The sequence below is a fragment of the Hyla sarda genome, unplaced genomic scaffold (assembly GCF_029499605.1).
Source record: "Hyla sarda isolate aHylSar1 unplaced genomic scaffold, aHylSar1.hap1 scaffold_1620, whole genome shotgun sequence".
NCBI lineage: Eukaryota > Metazoa > Chordata > Amphibia > Anura > Hylidae > Hyla > Hyla sarda.
Window position 1 is genome coordinate 12,405 of NW_026608258.1, and position 21,855 is coordinate 34,259.

Consider the following 21,855-nt stretch of genomic DNA (forward strand, 5'->3'; position numbering starts at 1 on the left):
TCCAGGCCCAGGAGCCTTAGCACTGTGCTGTGATGTCACTCAATACCACTGACATCACTAGGTGTAAACAACATCTCTCCTTTGCTGTGTATGTGACTATGGAGCTGTTTGGTGATGTCGTCTATTATGGCCTTCATAGAAGCAACAGGAGATTGTTGCATCCATCTAGAACCCTCAGAACTACAGTGCTATGATGTCACTCACTTCCACAGGCCTTGCAGAGTGTAAACAACAACAACCCAGCTTTGTTGTGTATGTAACCATAGGGATTTGTGATGTCACCTAGAACCTTCACAGCAGCGACAGCTTTATGAGGAGCATCAGCACTGCTCTGCCTGAGCAGAACCATCACCGCCATAGGTTGTCAAATAACCCGGATTTAACCCACACAGGTAAGTCCAATGGGGTGCAGGCATGTCCTCTATGCTTACAGCTTCCCGTGGGTGTTGGTTTGATACCGTTTGGGGACAGCCAAGGAGGCATCTGCAGGCAACAAAGGTAGGTGTGTGCTTGTGTGTGTGTTTCCTATGCAGATCCTAAGCCCAGTGTCACATGCAAGTAGGAGGAGTAAGAAGGGTTCCTGGCAAATCCGGGTTATGGATTGCATTTAAAAAGGCCCCGTGGGAGTGCAATGGGCCCCTGTCTTGCTGCTTAGCAATAATGGTATGGGTTTAGGTTCTGCTGTGTGTACTGGTGGTTGACTGCCCCCCAGCCCAGAGTGTGCATGGAAAATTGTCTGGCAGCCTCCCTGACAGCAAGCAGTGATAGTGCCCATGAAGGGGACCTTGTTGGGCCCGCCCCTTTCACGGTTATCGCTTCTCGGCCTTTTGGCTAAGATCAAGTGTAGTATCTGTTCTTATCAGTTTAATATCTGATACGTCCCCTATCTGGGGACCATATATTAAATGGATTTTTGAGAACGGGGGCCGATTTCGAAGCTTGCTTCCGTCGCCCTATGCATTGACCCGATATGGCAGTATCTTCGGGTACAGTGCACCACCCCCTTACAGGGTTAAAAAGAAAGATTCCTACTTTCATTGCTACCTGCTTGCTGGCTAGCCAGCTAGCCAGCCCTGTGGGCCTTGCTGCTGCAGCCAAAAAACAAAAGGTGGTGCTGCTGCTGCTGCTGCTGCTTCTGCTTGTGTCTGGCCGCTGTTGGAGCGTCCAGGCACAGGACTTCTGCTGCTGCTGACTAAATGGCCTCCTTAATTGGATCATTTGAGTAGCCAGCACACCTGTGCAGGTAGGGCATGACATGATAGGCAGCTGCCTTGATAGCGGGTGGGTGCTGAATGTTCCTAATTGACAAAATAAGATTAATGCTTATGAAGAAATATAAAATCTCATCCCTTCCCCAATATCGCGCCACACCCCTACCCCTTAATTCCCTGGTTGAACTTGATGGACATATGTCTTTTTTCGACCGTACTAACTATGTAACTATGTAACATAACATGGGGGGGGGGTCTCCTGGCTGTTCACACAGGTGTGTCATTGCTGTACATTGACCATGCATTGCTTCTGTGGTATTGCAAAGGCAAAGACAAATGCTTCCAGCCATCCATTGCACTAATGGATTGGTCATCAGCTGGCTGTCTATGTCCCGCATCAATATAGACCAAAGTACAGAGGGTTAGGCTATGCTATTGTGCACCTACCTGATGCATCAGAAGGTGCGAGGCCCTTGCTAAATTCTGTGCACAGACTTTGAGATCTATACTTTAGACTGTATCTAAACCTGCTCCAACATGGACTGACATTCTGGCCTACTTTCAGCCGATGCGACTTGTCTGTCGCTGAACAGTCGCTTTTTATGTATTCAGCACCTATGTATAATGTTGTAAAAATGCTCTAGAAGCTAAAGTCGCAGAAATGTCACACATATTTGGCCTGCAACTTTCTGTGCGACAAATTCAGACAGGAAAAATCAGTATAAATCCTTAGAAAATTATCCCCCAGTGTCTCCATCTGCTGGCGGTATTGAATAAGCATTGCTGCACTGATGGGGTATGCATTAGACGAAAAAAAAGAAGAAAAAGAAGAATAATACGCCCAGAAAAGAGGCGAAAAGGAGAAAAACGTAAAAAAACGTGAAAAAAAAGTAAGAGGAAGAGAAGGGAAAAAAAGGTGGAAATGGGTTTAAAAGTGATTTCGGCGGAGAATATATATATATATATATATATATATATATATATATATATATATACGCGCACACACACACATATATATAAACGTATTCTCCGTTGAGATATTGCAGCCGCTGCTGTGTCCAGGCCCAGGAGCCTTAGCACTGTGCTGTGATGTCACTCAATACCACTGACATCACTAGGTGTAAACAACATCTCTCCTTTGCTGTGTATGTGACTATGGAGCTGTTTGGTGATGTCGTCTATTATGGCCTTCATAGAAGCAACAGGAGATTGTTGCATCCATCTAGAACCCTCAGAACTACAGTGCTATGATGTCACTCACTTCCACAGGCCTTGCAGAGTGTAAACAACAACAACCCAGCTTTGTTGTGTATGTAACCATAGGGATTTGTGATGTCACCTAGAACCTTCACAGCAGCGACAGCTTTATGAGGAGCATCAGCACTGCTCTGCCTGAGCAGAACCATCACCGCCATAGGTTGTCAAATAACCCGGATTTAACCCACACAGGTAAGTCCAATGGGGTGCAGGCATGTCCTCTATGCTTACAGCTTCCCGTGGGTGTTGGTTTGATACCGTTTGGGGACAGCCAAGGAGGCATCTGCAGGCAACAAAGGTAGGTGTGTGCTTGTGTGTGTGTTTCCTATGCAGATCCTAAGCCCAGTGTCACATGCAAGTAGGAGGAGTAAGAAGGGTTCCTGGCAAATCCGGGTTATGGATTGCATTTAAAAAGGCCCCGTGGGAGTGCAATGGGCCCCTGTCTTGCTGCTTAGCAATAATGGTATGGGTTTAGGTTCTGCTGTGTGTACTGGTGGTTGACTGCCCCCCAGCCCAGAGTGTGCATGGAAAATTGTCTGGCAGCCTCCCTGACAGCAAGCAGTGATAGTGCCCATGAAGGGGACCTTGTTGGGCCCGCCCCTTTCACGGTTATCGCTTCTCGGCCTTTTGGCTAAGATCAAGTGTAGTATCTGTTCTTATCAGTTTAATATCTGATACGTCCCCTATCTGGGGACCATATATTAAATGGATTTTTGAGAACGGGGGCCGATTTCGAAGCTTGCTTCCGTCGCCCTATGCATTGACCCGATATGGCAGTATCTTCGGGTACAGTGCACCACCCCCTTACAGGGTTAAAAAGAAAGATTCCTACTTTCATTGCTACCTGCTTGCTGGCTAGCCAGCTAGCCAGCCCTGTGGGCCTTGCTGCTGCAGCCAAAAAACAAAAGGTGGTGCTGCTGCTGCTGCTGCTGTTCTGCTTGTGTCTGGCCGCTGTTGGAGCGTCCAGGCACAGGACTTCTGCTGCTGCTGACTAAATGGCCTCCTTAATTGGATCATTTGAGTAGCCAGCACACCTGTGCAGGTAGGGCATGACATGATAGGCAGCTGCCTTGATAGCGGGTGGGTGCTGAATGTTCCTAATTGACAAAATAAGATTAATGCTTATGAAGAAATATAAAATCTCATCCCTTCCCCAATATCGCGCCACACCCCTACCCCTTAATTCCCTGGTTGAACTTGATGGACATATGTCTTTTTTCGACCGTACTAACTATGTAACTATGTAACATAACATGGGGGGGGGGTCTCCTGGCTGTTCACACAGGTGTGTCATTGCTGTACATTGACCATGCATTGCTTCTGTGGTATTGCAAAGGCAAAGACAAATGCTTCCAGCCATCCATTGCACTAATGGATTGGTCATCAGCTGGCTGTCTATGTCCCGCATCAATATAGACCAAAGTACAGAGGGTTAGGCTATGCTATTGTGCACCTACCTGATGCATCAGAAGGTGCGAGGCCCTTGCTAAATTCTGTGCACAGACTTTGAGATCTATACTTTAGACTGTATCTAAACCTGCTCCAACATGGACTGACATTCTGGCCTACTTTCAGCCGATGCGACTTGTCTGTCGCTGAACAGTCGCTTTTTATGTATTCAGCACCTATGTATAATGTTGTAAAAATGCTCTAGAAGCTAAAGTCGCAGAAATGTCACACATATTTGGCCTGCAACTTTCTGTGCGACAAATTCAGACAGGAAAAATCAGTATAAATCCTTAGAAAATTATCCCCCAGTGTCTCCATCTGCTGGCGGTATTGAATAAGCATTGCTGCACTGATGGGGTATGCATTAGACGAAAAAAAAGAAGAAAAAGAAGAATAATACGCCCAGAAAAGAGGCGAAAAGGAGAAAAACGTAAAAAAACGTGAAAAAAAAGTAAGAGGAAGAGAAGGGAAAAAAAGGTGGAAATGGGTTTAAAAGTGATTTCGGCGGAGAAATATATATATATATATATATATATATATATATATATATATATATACGCGCACACACACACATATATATAAACGTATTCTCCGTTGAGATATTGCAGCCGCTGCTGTGTCCAGGCCCAGGAGCCTTAGCACTGTGCTGTGATGTCACTCAATACCACTGACATCACTAGGTGTAAACAACATCTCTCCTTTGCTGTGTATGTGACTATGGAGCTGTTTGGTGATGTCGTCTATTATGGCCTTCATAGAAGCAACAGGAGATTGTTGCATCCATCTAGAACCCTCAGAACTACAGTGCTATGATGTCACTCACTTCCACAGGCCTTGCAGAGTGTAAACAACAACAACCCAGCTTTGTTGTGTATGTAACCATAGGGATTTGTGATGTCACCTAGAACCTTCACAGCAGCGACAGCTTTATGAGGAGCATCAGCACTGCTCTGCCTGAGCAGAACCATCACCGCCATAGGTTGTCAAATAACCCGGATTTAACCCACACAGGTAAGTCCAATGGGGTGCAGGCATGTCCTCTATGCTTACAGCTTCCCGTGGGTGTTGGTTTGATACCGTTTGGGGACAGCCAAGGAGGCATCTGCAGGCAACAAAGGTAGGTGTGTGCTTGTGTGTGTGTTTCCTATGCAGATCCTAAGCCCAGTGTCACATGCAAGTAGGAGGAGTAAGAAGGGTTCCTGGCAAATCCGGGTTATGGATTGCATTTAAAAAGGCCCCGTGGGAGTGCAATGGGCCCCTGTCTTGCTGCTTAGCAATAATGGTATGGGTTTAGGTTCTGCTGTGTGTACTGGTGGTTGACTGCCCCCCAGCCCAGAGTGTGCATGGAAAATTGTCTGGCAGCCTCCCTGACAGCAAGCAGTGATAGTGCCCATGAAGGGGACCTTGTTGGGCCCGCCCCTTTCACGGTTATCGCTTCTCGGCCTTTTGGCTAAGATCAAGTGTAGTATCTGTTCTTATCAGTTTAATATCTGATACGTCCCCTATCTGGGGACCATATATTAAATGGATTTTTGAGAACGGGGGCCGATTTCGAAGCTTGCTTCCGTCGCCCTATGCATTGACCCGATATGGCAGTATCTTCGGGTACAGTGCACCACCCCCTTACAGGGTTAAAAAGAAAGATTCCTACTTTCATTGCTACCTGCTTGCTGGCTAGCCAGCTAGCCAGCCCTGTGGGCCTTGCTGCTGCAGCCAAAAAACAAAAGGTGGTGCTGCTGCTGCTGCTTCTGCTTGTGTCTGGCCGCTGTTGGAGCGTCCAGGCACAGGACTTCTGCTGCTGCTGACTAAATGGCCTCCTTAATTGGATCATTTGAGTAGCCAGCACACCTGTGCAGGTAGGGCATGACATGATAGGCAGCTGCCTTGATAGCGGGTGGGTGCTGAATGTTCCTAATTGACAAAATAAGATTAATGCTTATGAAGAAATATAAAATCTCATCCCTTCCCCAATATCGCGCCACACCCCTACCCCTTAATTCCCTGGTTGAACTTGATGGACATATGTCTTTTTTCGACCGTACTAACTATGTAACTATGTAACATAACATGGGGGGGGGGTCTCCTGGCTGTTCACACAGGTGTGTCATTGCTGTACATTGACCATGCATTGCTTCTGTGGTATTGCAAAGGCAAAGACAAATGCTTCCAGCCATCCATTGCACTAATGGATTGGTCATCAGCTGGCTGTCTATGTCCCGCATCAATATAGACCAAAGTACAGAGGGTTAGGCTATGCTATTGTGCACCTACCTGTATGCTATTGTGCACCTACCTGATGCATCAGAAGGTGCGAGGCCCTTGCTAAATTCTGTGCACAGACTTTGAGATCTATACTTTAGACTGTATCTAAACCTGCTCCAACATGGACTGACATTCTGGCCTACTTTCAGCCGATGCGACTTGTCTGTCGCTGAACAGTCGCTTTTTATGTATTCAGCACCTATGTATAATGTTGTAAAAATGCTCTAGAAGCTAAAGTCGCAGAAATGTCACACATATTTGGCCTGCAACTTTCTGTGCGACAAATTCAGACAGGAAAAATCAGTATAAATCCTTAGAAAATTATCCCCCAGTGTCTCCATCTGCTGGCGGTATTGAATAAGCATTGCTGCACTGATGGGGTATGCATTAGACGAAAAAAAAGAAGAAAAAGAAGAATAATACGCCCAGAAAAGAGGCGAAAAGGAGAAAAACGTAAAAAAACGTGAAAAAAAAGTAAGAGGAAGAGAAGGGAAAAAAAGGTGGAAATGGGTTTAAAAGTGATTTCGGCGGAGAAATATATATATATATATATATATATATATATATATATATATATACGCGCACACACACACATATATATAAACGTATTCTCCGTTGAGATATTGCAGCCGCTGCTGTGTCCAGGCCCAGGAGCCTTAGCACTGTGCTGTGATGTCACTCAATACCACTGACATCACTAGGTGTAAACAACATCTCTCCTTTGCTGTGTATGTGACTATGGAGCTGTTTGGTGATGTCGTCTATTATGGCCTTCATAGAAGCAACAGGAGATTGTTGCATCCATCTAGAACCCTCAGAACTACAGTGCTATGATGTCACTCACTTCCACAGGCCTTGCAGAGTGTAAACAACAACAACCCAGCTTGTTGTGTATGTAACCATAGGGATTTGTGATGTCACCTAGAACCTTCACAGCAGCGACAGCTTTATGAGGAGCATCAGCACTGCTCTGCCTGAGCAGAACCATCACCGCCATAGGTTGTCAAATAACCCGGATTTAACCCACACAGGTAAGTCCAATGGGGTGCAGGCATGTCCTCTATGCTTACAGCTTCCCGTGGGTGTTGGTTTGATACCGTTTGGGGACAGCCAAGGAGGCATCTGCAGGCAACAAAGGTAGGTGTGTGCTTGTGTGTGTGTTTCCTATGCAGATCCTAAGCCCAGTGTCACATGCAAGTAGGAGGAGTAAGAAGGGTTCCTGGCAAATCCGGGTTATGGATTGCATTTAAAAAGGCCCCGTGGGAGTGCAATGGGCCCCTGTCTTGCTGCTTAGCAATAATGGTATGGGTTTAGGTTCTGCTGTGTGTACTGGTGGTTGACTGCCCCCAGCCCAGAGTGTGCATGGAAAATTGTCTGGCAGCCTCCCTGACAGCAAGCAGTGATAGTGCCCATGAAGGGGACCTTGTTGGGCCCGCCCCTTTCACGGTTATCGCTTCTCGGGCCTTTTGGCTAAGATCAAGTGTAGTATCTGTTCTTATCAGTTTAATATCTGATACGTCCCCCTATCTGGGGACCATATATTAAATGGATTTTTGAGAACGGGGGCCGATTTCGAAGCTTGCTTCCGTCGCCCTATGCATTGACCCGATATGGCAGTATCTTCGGGTACAGTGCACCACCCCCTTACAGGGTTAAAAGAAAGATTCCTACTTTCATTGCTACCTGCTTGCTGGCTAGCCAGCTAGCCAGCCCTGTGGGCCTTGCTGCTGCAGCCAAAAAAACAAAAGGTGGTGCTGCTGCTGCTGCTTCTGCTGCTTCTGCTTGTGTCTGGCCGCTGTTGGAGCGTCCAGGCACAGGACTTCTGCTGCTGCTGACTAAATGGCCTCCTTAATTGGATCATTTGAGTAGCCAGCACACCTGTGCAGGTAGGGCATGACATGATAGGCAGCTGCCTTGATAGCGGGTGGGTGCTGAATGTTCCTAATTGACAAAATAAGATTAATGCTTATGAAGAAATATAAAATCTCATCCCTTCCCCAATATCGCGCCACACCCCTACCCCTTAATTCCCTGGTTGAACTTGATGGACATATGTCTTTTTTCGACCGTACTAACTATGTAACTATGTAACATAACATGGGGGGGGGGGGGGGGGGGTCTCCTGGCTGTTCACACAGGTGTGTCATTGCTGTACATTGACCATGCATTGCTTCTGTGGTATTGCAAAGGCAAAGACAAATGCTTCCAGCCATCCATTGCACTAATGGATTGGTCATCAGCTGGCTGTCTATGTCCCGCATCAATATAGACCAAAGTACAGAGGGTTAGGCTATGCTATTGTGCACCTACCTGATGCATCAGAAGGTGCGAGGCCCTTGCTAAATTCTGTGCACAGACTTTGAGATCTATACTTTAGACTGTATCTAAACCTGCTCCAACATGGACTGACATTCTGGCCTACTTTCAGCCGATGCGACTTGTCTGTCGCTGAACAGTCGCTTTTTATGTATTCAGCACCTATGTATAATGTTGTAAAAATGCTCTAGAAGCTAAGTCGCAGATATGTCACACATATTTGGCCCTGCAACTTTCTGTGCGACAAATTCAGACAGGAAAAATCAGTATAAATCCTTAGAAAATTATCCCCCAGTGTCTCCATCTGCTGGCGGTATTGAATAAGCATTGCTGCACTGATGGGGTATGCATTAGACGAAAAAAAAGAAGAAAAAGAAGAATAATACGCCCAGAAAAGAGGCGAAAAGGAGAAAAACGTAAAAAAACGTGAAAAAAAAGTAAGAGGAAGAGAAGGGAAAAAAAAGGTGGAAATGGGTTTAAAAGTGATTTCGGCGGAGAAATATATATATATATATATATATATATATATATATATATATATATACGCGCACACACACACATATATATAAACGTATTCTCCGTTGAGATATTGCAGCCGCTGCTGTGTCCAGGCCCAGGAGCCTTAGCACTGTGCTGTGATGTCACTCAATACCACTGACATCACTAGGTGTAAACAACATCTCTCCTTTGCTGTGTATGTGACTATGGAGCTGTTTGGTGATGTCGTCTATTATGCCTTCATAGAAGCAACAGGAGATTGTTGCATCCATCTAGAACCCTCAGAACTACAGTGCTATGATGTCACTCACTTCCACAGGCCTTGCAGAGTGTAAACAACAACAACCCAGCTTTGTTGTGTATGTAACCATAGGGATTTGTGATGTCACCTAGAACCTTCACAGCAGCGACAGCTTTATGAGGAGCATCAGCACTGCTCTGCCTGAGCAGAACCATCACCGCCATAGGTTGTCAAATAACCCGGATTTAACCCACACAGGTAAGTCCAATGGGGTGCAGGCATGTCCTCTATGCTTACAGCTTCCCGTGGGTGTTGGTTTGATACCGTTTGGGGACAGCCAAGGAGGCATCTGCAGGCAACAAAGGTAGGTGTGTGCTTGTGTGTGTGTTTCCTATGCAGATCCTAAGCCCAGTGTCACATGCAAGTAGGAGGAGTAAGAAGGGTTCCTGGCAAATCCGGGTTATGGATTGCATTTAAAAAGGCCCCGTGGGAGTGCAATGGGCCCCTGTCTTGCTGCTTAGCAATAATGGTATGGGTTTAGGTTCTGCTGTGTGTACTGGTGGTTGACTGCCCCCCAGCCCAGAGTGTGCATGGAAAATTGTCTGGCAGCCTCCCTGACAGCAAGCAGTGATAGTGCCCATGAAGGGGACCTTGTTGGGCCCGCCCCTTTCACGGTTATCGCTTCTCGGCCTTTTGGCTAAGATCAAGTGTAGTATCTGTTCTTATCAGTTTAATATCTGATACGTCCCCTATCTGGGGACCATATATTAAATGGATTTTTGAGAACGGGGGCCGATTTCGAAGCTTGCTTCCGTCGCCCTATGCATTGACCCGATATGGCAGTATCTTCGGGTACAGTGCACCACCCCCTTACAGGGTTAAAAAGAAAGATTCCTACTTTCATTGCTACCTGCTTGCTGGCTAGCCAGCTAGCCAGCCCTGTGGGCCTTGCTGCTGCAGCCAAAAAACAAAAGGTGGTGCTGCTGCTGCTGCTTCTGCTGCTTCTGCTTGTGTCTGGCCGCTGTTGGAGCGTCCAGGCACAGGACTTCTGCTGCTGCTGACTAAATGGCCTCCTTAATTGGATCATTTGAGTAGCCAGCACACCTGTGCAGGTAGGGCATGACATGATAGGCAGCTGCCTTGATAGCGGGTGGGTGCTGAATGTTCCTAATTGACAAAAATAAGATTAATGCTTATGAAGAGAAATATAAAATCTCATCCCTTCCCCAATATCGCGCCACACCCCTACCCCTTAATTCCCTGGTTGAACTTGATGGACATATGTCTTTTTTCGACCGTACTAACTATGTAACTATGTAACATAACATGGGGGGGGGGGGGGGGGGTCTCCTGGCTGTTCACACAGGTGTGTCATTGCTGTACATTGACCATGCATTGCTTCTGTGGTATTGCAAAGGCAAAGACAAATGCTTCCAGCCATCCATTGCACTAATGGATTGGTCATCAGCTGGCTGTCTATGTCCCGCATCAATATAGACCAAAGTACAGAGGGTTAGGCTATGCTATTGTGCACCTACCTGATGCATCAGAAGGTGCGAGGCCCTTGCTAAATTCTGTGCACAGACTTTGAGATCTATACTTTAGACTGTATCTAAACCTGCTCCAACATGGACTGACATTCTGGCCTACTTTCAGCCGATGCGACTTGTCTGTCGCTGAACAGTCGCTTTTTATGTATTCAGCACCTATGTATAATGTTGTAAAAATGCTCTAGAAGCTAAAGTCGCAGAAATGTCACACATATTTGGCCTGCAACTTTCTGTGCGACAAATTCAGACAGGAAAAATCAGTATAAATCCTTAGAAAATTATCCCCCAGTGTCTCCATCTGCTGGCGGTATTGAATAAGCATTGCTGCACTGATGGGGTATGCATTAGACGAAAAAAAAGAAGAAAAAGAAGAATAATACGCCCAGAAAAGAGGCGAAAAGGAGAAAAACGTAAAAAAACGTGAAAAAAAAGTAAGAGGAAGAGAAGGGAAAAAAAGGTGGAAATGGTTTAAAAGTGATTTCGGCGGAGAAATATATATATATATATATATATATATATATATATATATATATACGCGCACACACACACATATATATAAACGTATTCTCCGTTGAGATATTGCAGCCGCTGCTGTGTCCAGGCCCAGGAGCCTTAGCACTGTGCTGTGATGTCACTCAATACCACTGACATCACTAGGTGTAAACAACATCTCTCCTTTGCTGTGTATGTGACTATGGAGCTGTTTGGTGATGTCGTCTATTATGGCCTTCATAGAAGCAACAGGAGATTGTTGCATCCATCTAGAACCCTCAGAACTACAGTGCTATGATGTCACTCACTTCCACAGGCCTTGCAGAGTGTAAACAACAACAACCCAGCTTTGTTGTGTATGTAACCATAGGGATTTGTGATGTCACCTAGAACCTTCACAGCAGCGACAGCTTTATGAGGAGCATCAGCACTGCTCTGCCTGAGCAGAACCATCACCGCCATAGGTTGTCAAATAACCCGGATTTAACCCACACAGGTAAGTCCAATGGGGTGCAGGCATGTCCTCTATGCTTACAGCTTCCCGTGGGTGTTGGTTTGATACCGTTTGGGGACAGCCAAGGAGGCATCTGCAGGCAACAAAGGTAGGTGTGTGCTTGTGTGTGTGTTTCCTATGCAGATCCTAAGCCCAGTGTCACATGCAAGTAGGAGGAGTAAGAAGGGTTCCTGGCAAATCCGGGTTATGGATTGCATTTAAAAAGGCCCCGTGGGAGTGCAATGGGCCCCTGTCTTGCTGCTTAGCAATAATGGTATGGGTTTAGGTTCTGCTGTGTGTACTGGTGGTTGACTGCCCCCCAGCCCAGAGTGTGCATGGAAAATTGTCTGGCAGCCTCCCTGACAGCAAGCAGTGATAGTGCCCATGAAGGGGACCTTGTTGGGCCCGCCCCTTTCACGGTTATCGCTTCTCGGCCTTTTGGCTAAGATCAAGTGTAGTATCTGTTCTTATCAGTTTAATATCTGATACGTCCCCTATCTGGGGACCATATATTAAATGGATTTTTTGAGAACGGGGGCCGATTTCGAAGCTTGCTTCCGTCGCCCTATGCATTGACCCGATATGGCAGTATCTTCGGGTACAGTGCACCACCCCCTTACAGGGTTAAAAAGAAAGATTCCTACTTTCATTGCTACCTGCTTGCTGGCTAGCCAGCTAGCCAGCCCTGTGGGCCTTTGCTGCTGCAGCCAAAAAACAAAAGGTGGTGCTGCTGCTGCTGCTTCTGCTGCTTCTGCTTGTGTCTGGCCGCTGTTGGAGCGTCCAGGCACAGGACTTCTGCTGCTGCTGACTAAATGACCTCCTTAATTGGATCATTTGAGTAGCCAGCACACCTGTGCAGGTAGGGCATGACATGATAGGCAGCTGCCTTGATAGCGGGTGGGTGCTGAATGTTCCTAATTGACAAAATAAGATTAATGCTTATGAAGAAATATAAAATCTCATCCCTTCCCCAATATCGCGCCACACCCCTACCCCTTAATTCCCTGGTTGAACTTGATGGACATATGTCTTTTTTCGACCGTACTAACTATGTAACTATGTAACATAACATGGGGGGGGGGGGGGTCTCCTGGCTGTTCACACAGGTGTGTCATTGCTGTACATTGACCATGCATTGCTTCTGTGGTATTGCAAAGGCAAAGACAAATGCTTCCAGCCATCCATTGCACTAATGGATTGGTCATCAGCTGGCTGTCTATGTCCCGCATCAATATAGACCAAAGTACAGAGGGTTAGGCTATGCTATTGTGCACCTACCTGATGCATCAGAAGGTGCGAGGCCCTTGCTAAATTCTGTGCACAGACTTTGAGATCTATACTTTAGACTGTATCTAAACCTGCTCCAACATGGACTGACATTCTGGCCTACTTTCAGCCGATGCGACTTGTCTGTCGCTGAACAGTCGCTTTTTATGTATTCAGCACCTATGTATAATGTTGTAAAAATGCTCTAGAAGCTAAAGTCGCAGAAATGTCACACATATTTGGCCTGCAACTTTCTGTGCGACAAATTCAGACAGGAAAAATCAGTATAAATCCTTAGAAAATTATCCCCAGTGTCTCCATCTGCTGGCGGTATATGAATAAGCATTGCTGCACTGATGGGGTATGCATTAGACGAAAAAAAAGAAGAAAAAGAAGAATAATACGCCCAGAAAAGAGGCGAAAAGGAGAAAAACGTAAAAAAACGTGAAAAAAAAGTAAGAGGAAGAGAAGGGAAAAAAAAGGTGGAAATGGGTTTAAAAGTGATTTCGGCGGAGAAATATATATATATATATATATATATAAATATATATATATATATACGCGCACACACACACATATATATAAACGTATTCTCCGTTGAGATATTGCAGCCGCTGCTGTGTCCAGGCCCAGGAGCCTTAGCACTGTGCTGTGATGTCACTCAATACCACTGACATCACTAGGTGTAAACAACATCTCTCCTTTGCTGTGTATGTGACTATGGAGCTGTTTGGTGATGTCGTCTATTATGGCCTTCATAGAAGCAACAGGAGATTGTTGCATCCATCTAGAACCCTCAGAACTACAGTGCTATGATGTCACTCACTTCACAGGCCTTGCAGAGTGTAAACAACAACAACCCATGCTTTGTTGTGTATGTAACCATAGGGATTTTGTGATGTCCACCTAGAACCTTCACAGCAGCGACAGCTTTATGAGGAGCATCAGCACTGCTCTGCCTGAGCAGAACCATCACCGCCATAGGTTGTCAAATAACCCGGATTTAACCCACACAGGTAAGTCCAATGGGGTGCAGGCATGTCCTCTATGCTTACAGCTTCCCGTGGGTGTTGGTTTGATACCGTTTGGGGACAGCCAAGGAGGCATCTGCAGGCAACAAAGGTAGGTGTGTGCTTGTGTGTGTGTTTCCTATGCAGATCCTAAGCCCAGTGTCACATGCAAGTAGGAGGAGTAAGAAGGGTTCCTGGCAAATCGGGGTTATGGATTGCATTTAAAAAGGCCCCGTGGGAGTGCAATGGGCCCCTGTCTTGCTGCTTAGCAATAATGGTATGGGTTTAGGTTCTGCTGTGTGTACTGGTGGTTGACTGCCCCCCAGCCCAGAGTGTGCATGGAAAATTGTCTGGCAGCCCTCCCTGACAGCAAGCAGTGATAGTGCCCATGAAGGGGACCTTGTTGGGCCCGCCCCTTTCACGGTTATCGCTTCTCGGCCTTTTGGCTAAGATCAAGTGTAGTATCTGTTCTTATCAGTTTAATATCTGATACGTCCCCTATCTGGGGACCATATATTAAATGGATTTTTGAGAACGGGGGGCCGATTTCGAAGCTTGCTTCCGTCGCCCCTATGCATTGACCCGATATGGCAGTATCTTCGGGTACAGTGCACCACCCCCTTACAGGGTTTAAAAAGAAAGATTCCTACTTTCATTGCTACCTGCTTGCTGGCTAGCCAGCTAGCCAGCCCTGTGGGCCTTGCTGCTGCAGCAAAAAACAAAAGGTGGTGCTGCTGCTGCTGCTTCTGCTGCTTCTGCTTGTGTCTGGCCGCTGTTGGAAGCGTCCAGGCACAGGACTTCTGCTGCTGCTGACTAAATGGCCTCCTTAATTGGATCATTTGAGTAGCCAGCACACCTGTGCAGGTAGGGGCATGACATGATAGGCAGCTGCCTTGATAGCGGGTGGGTGCTGAATGTTCCTAATTGACAAAATAAGATTAATGCTTATGAAGAAATATAAAATCTCATCCCTTCCCCAATATCGCGCCACACCCCTACCCCTTAATTCCCTGGTTGAACTTGATGGACATATGTCTTTTTTCGACCGTACTAACTATGTAACTATGTAACATAACATGGGGGGGGGGGGGGGGTCTCCTGGCTGTTCACACAGGTGTGTCATTGCTGTACATTGACCATGCATTGCTTCTGTGGTATTGCAAAGGCAAAGACAAATGCTTCCAGCCATCCATTGCACTAATGGATTGGTCATCAGCTGGCTGTCTATGTCCCGCATCAATATAGACCAAAGTACAGAGGGTTAGCTATGCTATTGTGCACCTACCTGATGCATCAGAAGGTGCGAGGCCCTTGCTAAATTCTGTGCACAGACTTTGAGATCTATACTTTAGACTGTATCTAAACCTGCTCCAACATGGACTGACATTCTGGCCTACTTTCAGCCGATGCGACTTGTCTGTCGCTGAACAGTCGCTTTTTATGTATTCAGCACCTATGTATAATGTTGTAAAAATTGCTCTAGAAGCTAAAGTCGCAGAAATGTCACACATATTTGGCCTGCAACTTTCTGTGCGACAAATTCAGACAGGAAAAATCAGTATAAATCCTTAGAAAATTATCCCCCAGTGTCTCCATCTGCTGGCGGTATTGAATAAGCATTGCTGCACTGATGGGGTATGCATTAGACGAAAAAAAAGAAGAAAAAGAAGAATAATACGCCCAGAAAAGAGGCGAAAAGGAGAAAAACGTAAAAAAACGTGAAAAAAAAGTAAGAGGAAGAGAAGGGAAAAAAGTGGAAATGGGTTTAAAAGTGATTTCGGCGGAGAAATATATATATATATATATATATATATATATATATATATATACGCGCACACACACACATATATATAAACGTATTCTCCGTTGAGATATTGCAGCCGCTGCTGTGTCCAGGCCCAGGAGCCTTAGCACTGTGCTGTGATGTCACTCAATACCCACTGACATCACTAGGTGTAAACAACATCTCTCCTTTGCTGTGTATGTGACTATGGAGCTGTTTGGTGATGTCGTCTATTATGGCCTTCATAGAAGCAACAGGAGATTGTTGCATCCCATCTAGAACCCCTCAGAACTACAGTGCTATGATGTCACTCACTTCCACAGGCCTTGCAGAGTGTAAACAACAACAACCCAGCTTTGTTGTGTATGTAACCATAGGGATTTGTGATGTCACCTAGAACCTTCACAGCAGCGACAGCTTTATGAGGAGCATCAGCACTGCTCTGCCTGAGCAGAACCATCACCGCCATAGGTTGTCAAATAACCCGGATTTTAACCCACACAGGTAAGTCCAATGGGGTGCAGGCATGTCCTCTATGCTTACAGCTTCCCGTTGGGGTGTTTGGTTTGATACAGTTTGGGGGACAGCCAAGGAGGCATCTGCAGGCAACAAAGGTAGGTGTGTGCTTGTGTGTGTGTTTCCTATGCAGATCCTAAGCCCAGTGTCACATGCAAGTAGGAGGAGTAAGAAGGGTTCCTGGCAAATCCGGGTTATGGATTGCATTTAAAAAGCCCCGTGGGAGTGCAATGGGCCCCTGTCTTGCTGCTTAGCAATAATGGTATGGGGTTTAGGTTCTGCTGTGTGTACTGGTGGTTGACTGCCCCCCAGCCCAGAGTGTGCATGGAAAATTGTCTGGCAGCCTCCCTGACAGCAAGCAGTGATAGTGCCCATGAAGGGGACCTTGTTGGCCCGCCCTTTCACGGTTATCGCTTCTCGGCCTTTTGGCTAAGATCAAGTGTAGTATCTGTTCTTATCAGTTTAATATCTGATACGTCCCCTATCTGGGGACCATATATTAAATGGATTTTTGAGAACGGGGGCGATTTCGAAGCTTGCTTCCCGTCGCCCTATGCATTGACCCGATATGGCAGTATCTTCGGGTACAGTGCACCACCCCCTTACAGGGTTAAAAAGAAAGATTCCTACTTTCATTGCTACCTGCTTGCTGGCTAGCCAGCTAGCCAGCCCTGTGGGCCTTGCTGCTGCAGCCAAAAAAACAAAAGGTGGTGCTGCTGCTGCTGCTTCTGCTGCTTCTGCTTGTGTCTGCCGCTGTTGGAGCGTCCAGGCACAGGACTTCTGCTGCTGCTGACTAAATGGCCTCCTTAATTGGATCATTTGAGTAGCCAGCACACCTGTGCAGGTAGGGCATGACATGATAGGCAGCTGCCTTGATAGCGGGTGGGTGCTGAATGTTCCTAATTGACAAAATAAGATTAATGCTTATGAAGAAATATAAAATCTCATCCCTTCCCCAATATCGCGCCACACCCCTACCCCTTAATTCCCTGGTTGAACTTGATGGACATATGTCTTTTTTCGACCGTACTAACTATGTAACTATGTAACATAACATGGGGGGGGGGGGGGGGGTCTCCTGGCTGTTCACACAGGTGTGTCATTGCTGTACATTGACCATGCATTGCTTCTGTGGTATTGCAAAGGCAAAGACAAATGCTTCCAGCCATCCATTGCACTAATGGATTGGTCATCAGCTGGCTGTCTATGTCCCGCATCAATATAGACCAAAGTACAGAGGGTTAGGCTATGCTATTGTGCACCTACCTGATGCATCAGAAGGTGCGAGGCCCTTGCTAAATTCTGTGCACAGACTTTGAGATCTATACTTTAGACTGTATCTAAACCTGCTCCAACATGGACTGACATTCTGGCCTACTTTCAGCCGATGCGACTTGTCTGTCGCTGAACAGTCGCTTTTTATGTATTCAGCACCTATGTATAATGTTGTTGTAAAAATGCTCTAGAAGCTAAAGTCGCAGAAATGTCACACATATTTGGCTGCAACTTTCTGTGCGACAAATTCAGACAGGAAAAATCAGTATAAATCCTTAGAAAATTATCCCCCAGTGTCTCCATCTGCTGGCGGTATTGAATAAGCATTGCTGCACTGATGGGGTATGCATTAGACGAAAAAAAAGAAGAAAAAGAAGAATAATACGCCCAGAAAAGAGGCGAAAAGGAGAAAAACGTAAAAAAAACGTGAAAAAAAAGTAAGAGGAAGAGAAGGGAAAAAAAGGTGGAAATGGGTTTAAAAGTGATTTCGGCGGAGAAATATATATATATATATATATATATATATATATATATATATATACGCGCACACACACACATATATATAAACGTATTCTCCGTTGAGATATTGCAGCCGCTGCTGTGTCCAGGCCCAGGAGCCTTAGCACTGTGCTGTGATGTCACTCAATACCACTGACATCACTAGGTGTAAACAACATCTCTCCTTTGCTGTGTATGTGACTATGGAGCTGTTGGTGATGTCGTCTATTATGGCCTTCATAGAAGCAACAGGAGATTGTTGCATCCATCTAGACCCTCAGAACTACAGTGCTATGATGTCACTCACTTCCACAGGCCTTGCAGAGTGTAAACAACAACAACCCAGCTTTGTTGTGTTATGTAACCATAGGGATTTGTGATGTCACCTAGAACCTTCACAGCAGCGACAGCTTTATGAGGAGCATCAGCACTGCTCTGCCTGAGCAGAACCATCACCGCCATAGGTTGTCAAATAACCCGGATTTAACCCACACAGGTAAGTCCAATGGGGGTGCAGGCATGTCCTCTATGCTTACAGCTTCCCGTGGGTGTTGGTTTGATACCGTTTGGGGACAGCCAAGGAGGCATCTGCAGGCAACAAAGGTAGGTGTGTGCTTGTGTGTGTGTTTCCTATGCAGATCCTAAGCCCAGTGTCACATGCAAGTAGGAGGAGTAAGAAGGGTTCCTGGCAAATCCGGGTTATGGATTGCATTTAAAAAGGCCCCGTGGGAGTGCAATGGGCCCCTGTCTTGCTGCTTAGCAATAATGGTATGGGGTTTAGGTTCTGCTGTGTGTACTGGTGGTTGACTGCCCCCCAGCCCAGAGTGTGCATGGAAAATTGTCTGGCAGCCTCCCTGACAGCAAGCAGTGATAGTGCCCATGAAGGGGACCTTGTTGGGCCACCCCTTTCACGGTTATCGCTTCTCGGCCTTTTTGGCTAAGATCAAGTGTAGTATCTGTTCTTATCAGTTTAATATCTGATACGTCCCCTATCTGGGGGACCGATATATTAAATGGATTTTTGAGAACGGGGGCCGATTTCGAAGCTTGCTTCCGTCGCCCTATGCATTGACCCGATATGGCAGTATCTTCGGTACAGTGCACCACCCCCTTACAGGGTTAAAAAGAAAGATTCCTACTTTCATTGCTACCTGCTTGCTGGCTAGCCAGCTAGCCAGCCCTGTGGGCCTTGCTGCTGCAGCCAAAAAACAAAAGGTGGTGCTGCTGCTGCTGCTTCTGCTGCTTCTGCTTGTGTCTGGCCGCTGTTGGAGCGTCCAGGCACAGGACTTCTGCTGCTGCTGACTAAATGGCCTCCTTATTGGATCATTTGAGTAGCCAGCACACCTGTGCAGGTAGGGGCATGACATGATAGGCAGCTGCCTTGATAGCGGGTGGGTGCTGAATGTTCCTAATTGACAAAATAAGATTAATGCCTTATGAAGAAATATAAAATCTCATCCCTTCCCCAATATCGCGCCACACCCCTACCCCTTAATTCCCTGGTTGAACTTGATGGACATATGTCTTTTTTCGACCGTACTAACTATGTAACTATGTAACATAACATGGGGGGGGGGGGTCCTCCTGGCTGTTCACACAGGTGTGTCATTGCTGTACATTGACCATGCATTGCTTCTGTGGTATTGCAAAGGCAAAGACAAATCTTCAGCCATCCATTGCACTAATGGATTGGTCATCAGCTGGCTGTCTATTTCCCGCATCAATATAGACCAAAGTACAGAGGGTGCACCTACCTGATGCATCAGAAGGTGCGAGGCCCTTGCTAAATTCTGTGCACAGACTTTGAGAATCTATACTTTAGGACTGTATCTAAACCTGCTCCAACATGGACTGACATTCTGGCCTACTTTCAGCCGATGCGACTTGTCTGTCGCTGATCAGTCGCTTTTTATGTATTCAGCACCTATGTATAATGTTGTAAAAATGCTCTAGAAGCTAAAGTCGCAAGAAATGTCACACATATTTGGCCTGCCAACTTTCTGTGCGACAAATTCAGACAGGAAAAATCAGTATAAAATCCTTAGAAAATTATCCCCCAGTGTCTCATCTGCTGGCGGTATTGAATAAGCATTGCTGCCACTGATGGGGTATGCATTAGACGAAAAACAAAGAAGAAAAAGAAGAATATACGCCCAGAAAAGAGGACGAAAAGGAGAAAAACGTAAAAAAACGTGAAAAAAAAGTAAGAGGAAGAGAAGGGAAAAAAAGGTGGAAAGGGTTTAAAAGTGATTTCGGCGGAGAAGATATATATATATATATATATATATATATATATATATATATATATACGCGCACACACACACATATATATAAACGTATTCTCCGTTGAGATATTGCAGCCGCTGCTGTGTCCAGGCCCAGGAGCCTTAGCACTGTGCTGTGATGTCACTCAATACCACTGACATCACTAGGTGTAAACAACATCTCTCCTTTGCTGTGTATGTGACTATGGAGCTGTTTGGTGATGTCGTCTATTATGGCCTTCATAGAAGCAACAGGAGATTGTTGCATCCATCTAGAACCCTCAGAACTACAGTGCTATGATGTCACTCACTTCCACAGGCCTTGCAGAGTGTAAACAACAACAACCCAGCTTTGTTGTGTATGTAACCATAGGGATTTGTGATGTCACCTAGAACCTTCACAGCAGCGACAGCTTTATGAGGAGCATCAGCACTGCTCTGCCTGAGCAGAACCATCACCCGCCATAGGTTGTCAAATAACCCGGATTTAACCCACACAGGTAAGTCAATGGGTGCAGGCATGTCCTCTATGCTTACAGCTTCCCGTGGGTGTTGGTTTGATACCGTTTGGGGACAGCCAAGGAGGCATCTGCAGGCAACAAAGGTAGGTGTGTGCTTGTGTGTGTGTTTCCTATGCAGATCCTAAGCCCAGTGTCACATGCAAGTAGGAGGAGTAAGAAGGGTTCCTGGCAAATCCGGGTTATGGATTGCATTTAAAAGGCCCCGTGGGAGTGCAATGGGGCCCCTGTCTTGCTGCTTAGCAATAATGGTATGGGTTTAGGTTCTGCTGTGTGTACTGGTGGTTGACTGCCCCCCAGCCCAGAGTGTGCATGGAAAATTGTCTGGCAGCCTCCCTGACAGCAAGCAGTGATAGTGCCCATGAAGGGGACCTTGTTGGGCCCGCCCCTTTCACGGTTATCGCTTCTCGGCCTTTTGGCTAAGATCAAGTGTAGTATCTGTTCTTATCAGTTAATATCTGATACGTCCCCTATCTGGGGACCATATATTAAATGGATTTTTGAGAACGGGGGCCGATTTCGAAGCTTGCTTCCGTCGCCCTATGCATTGACCCGATATGGCAGTATCATCGGGTACAGTGCACCACCCTCCTTACAGGGTTAAAAAGAAAGATTCCTACTTTCATTGCTACCTGCTTGCTGGCTAGCCAGCTAGCCAGCCCTGTGGGCCTTGCTGCTGCAGCCAAAAAACAAAAGGTGGTGCTGCTGCTGCTGCTTTCTGCTGCTTCTGCTTGTGTCTGGCCGCTGTTGGAGCGTCCAGGCACAGGACTTCTGCTGCTGCTGACTAAATGGCCTCCTTAATTGGATCATTTGAGTAGCCAGCACACCTGTGCAGGTAGGGCATGACATGATAGGCAGCTGCCTTGATAGCGGGTGGGTGCTGAATGTTCCTAATTGACAAAATAAGATAATGCTTATGAAGAAATATAAAATCTCATCCCTTCCCCAATATCGCG

General features: G+C 46.2%; 10 non-coding genes across 10 annotated transcripts; all 10 read left to right on the plus strand.

The window, feature by feature from the left end:
- The first annotated feature begins 811 nt into the window (after positions 1-811).
- Positions 812-1,002, plus strand: LOC130311242 (U2 spliceosomal RNA). Its single transcript, XR_008859655.1, has one exon. It is a non-coding gene; the product is annotated as a U2 spliceosomal RNA (small nuclear RNA).
- Positions 1,003-3,079: 2,077 nt separating this feature from the next.
- Positions 3,080-3,270, plus strand: LOC130311243 (U2 spliceosomal RNA). The gene has a single exon (XR_008859656.1). It is a non-coding gene; the product is annotated as a U2 spliceosomal RNA (small nuclear RNA).
- A 2,077-nt stretch (positions 3,271-5,347) lies between these two features.
- LOC130311244 (U2 spliceosomal RNA) lies at positions 5,348-5,538 on the plus strand. Its single transcript, XR_008859657.1, has one exon. It is a non-coding gene; the product is annotated as a U2 spliceosomal RNA (small nuclear RNA).
- A 2,090-nt stretch (positions 5,539-7,628) lies between these two features.
- On the plus strand, positions 7,629-7,821 carry LOC130311271 (U2 spliceosomal RNA). Its single transcript, XR_008859683.1, has one exon. It is a non-coding gene; the product is annotated as a U2 spliceosomal RNA (small nuclear RNA).
- Positions 7,822-9,911: 2,090 nt separating this feature from the next.
- LOC130311245 (U2 spliceosomal RNA) lies at positions 9,912-10,102 on the plus strand. The gene has a single exon (XR_008859658.1). It is a non-coding gene; the product is annotated as a U2 spliceosomal RNA (small nuclear RNA).
- Positions 10,103-12,191: 2,089 nt separating this feature from the next.
- Positions 12,192-12,383, plus strand: LOC130311266 (U2 spliceosomal RNA). Its single transcript, XR_008859678.1, has one exon. It is a non-coding gene; the product is annotated as a U2 spliceosomal RNA (small nuclear RNA).
- Positions 12,384-14,471: 2,088 nt separating this feature from the next.
- Positions 14,472-14,664, plus strand: LOC130311240 (U2 spliceosomal RNA). The gene has a single exon (XR_008859653.1). It is a non-coding gene; the product is annotated as a U2 spliceosomal RNA (small nuclear RNA).
- Positions 14,665-16,753: 2,089 nt separating this feature from the next.
- Positions 16,754-16,944, plus strand: LOC130311251 (U2 spliceosomal RNA). Its single transcript, XR_008859664.1, has one exon. It is a non-coding gene; the product is annotated as a U2 spliceosomal RNA (small nuclear RNA).
- Positions 16,945-19,033: 2,089 nt separating this feature from the next.
- Positions 19,034-19,226, plus strand: LOC130311272 (U2 spliceosomal RNA). The gene has a single exon (XR_008859684.1). It is a non-coding gene; the product is annotated as a U2 spliceosomal RNA (small nuclear RNA).
- Positions 19,227-21,298: 2,072 nt separating this feature from the next.
- LOC130311270 (U2 spliceosomal RNA) lies at positions 21,299-21,488 on the plus strand. Its single transcript, XR_008859682.1, has one exon. It is a non-coding gene; the product is annotated as a U2 spliceosomal RNA (small nuclear RNA).
- The last annotated feature ends 367 nt before the right edge of the window (positions 21,489-21,855 follow it).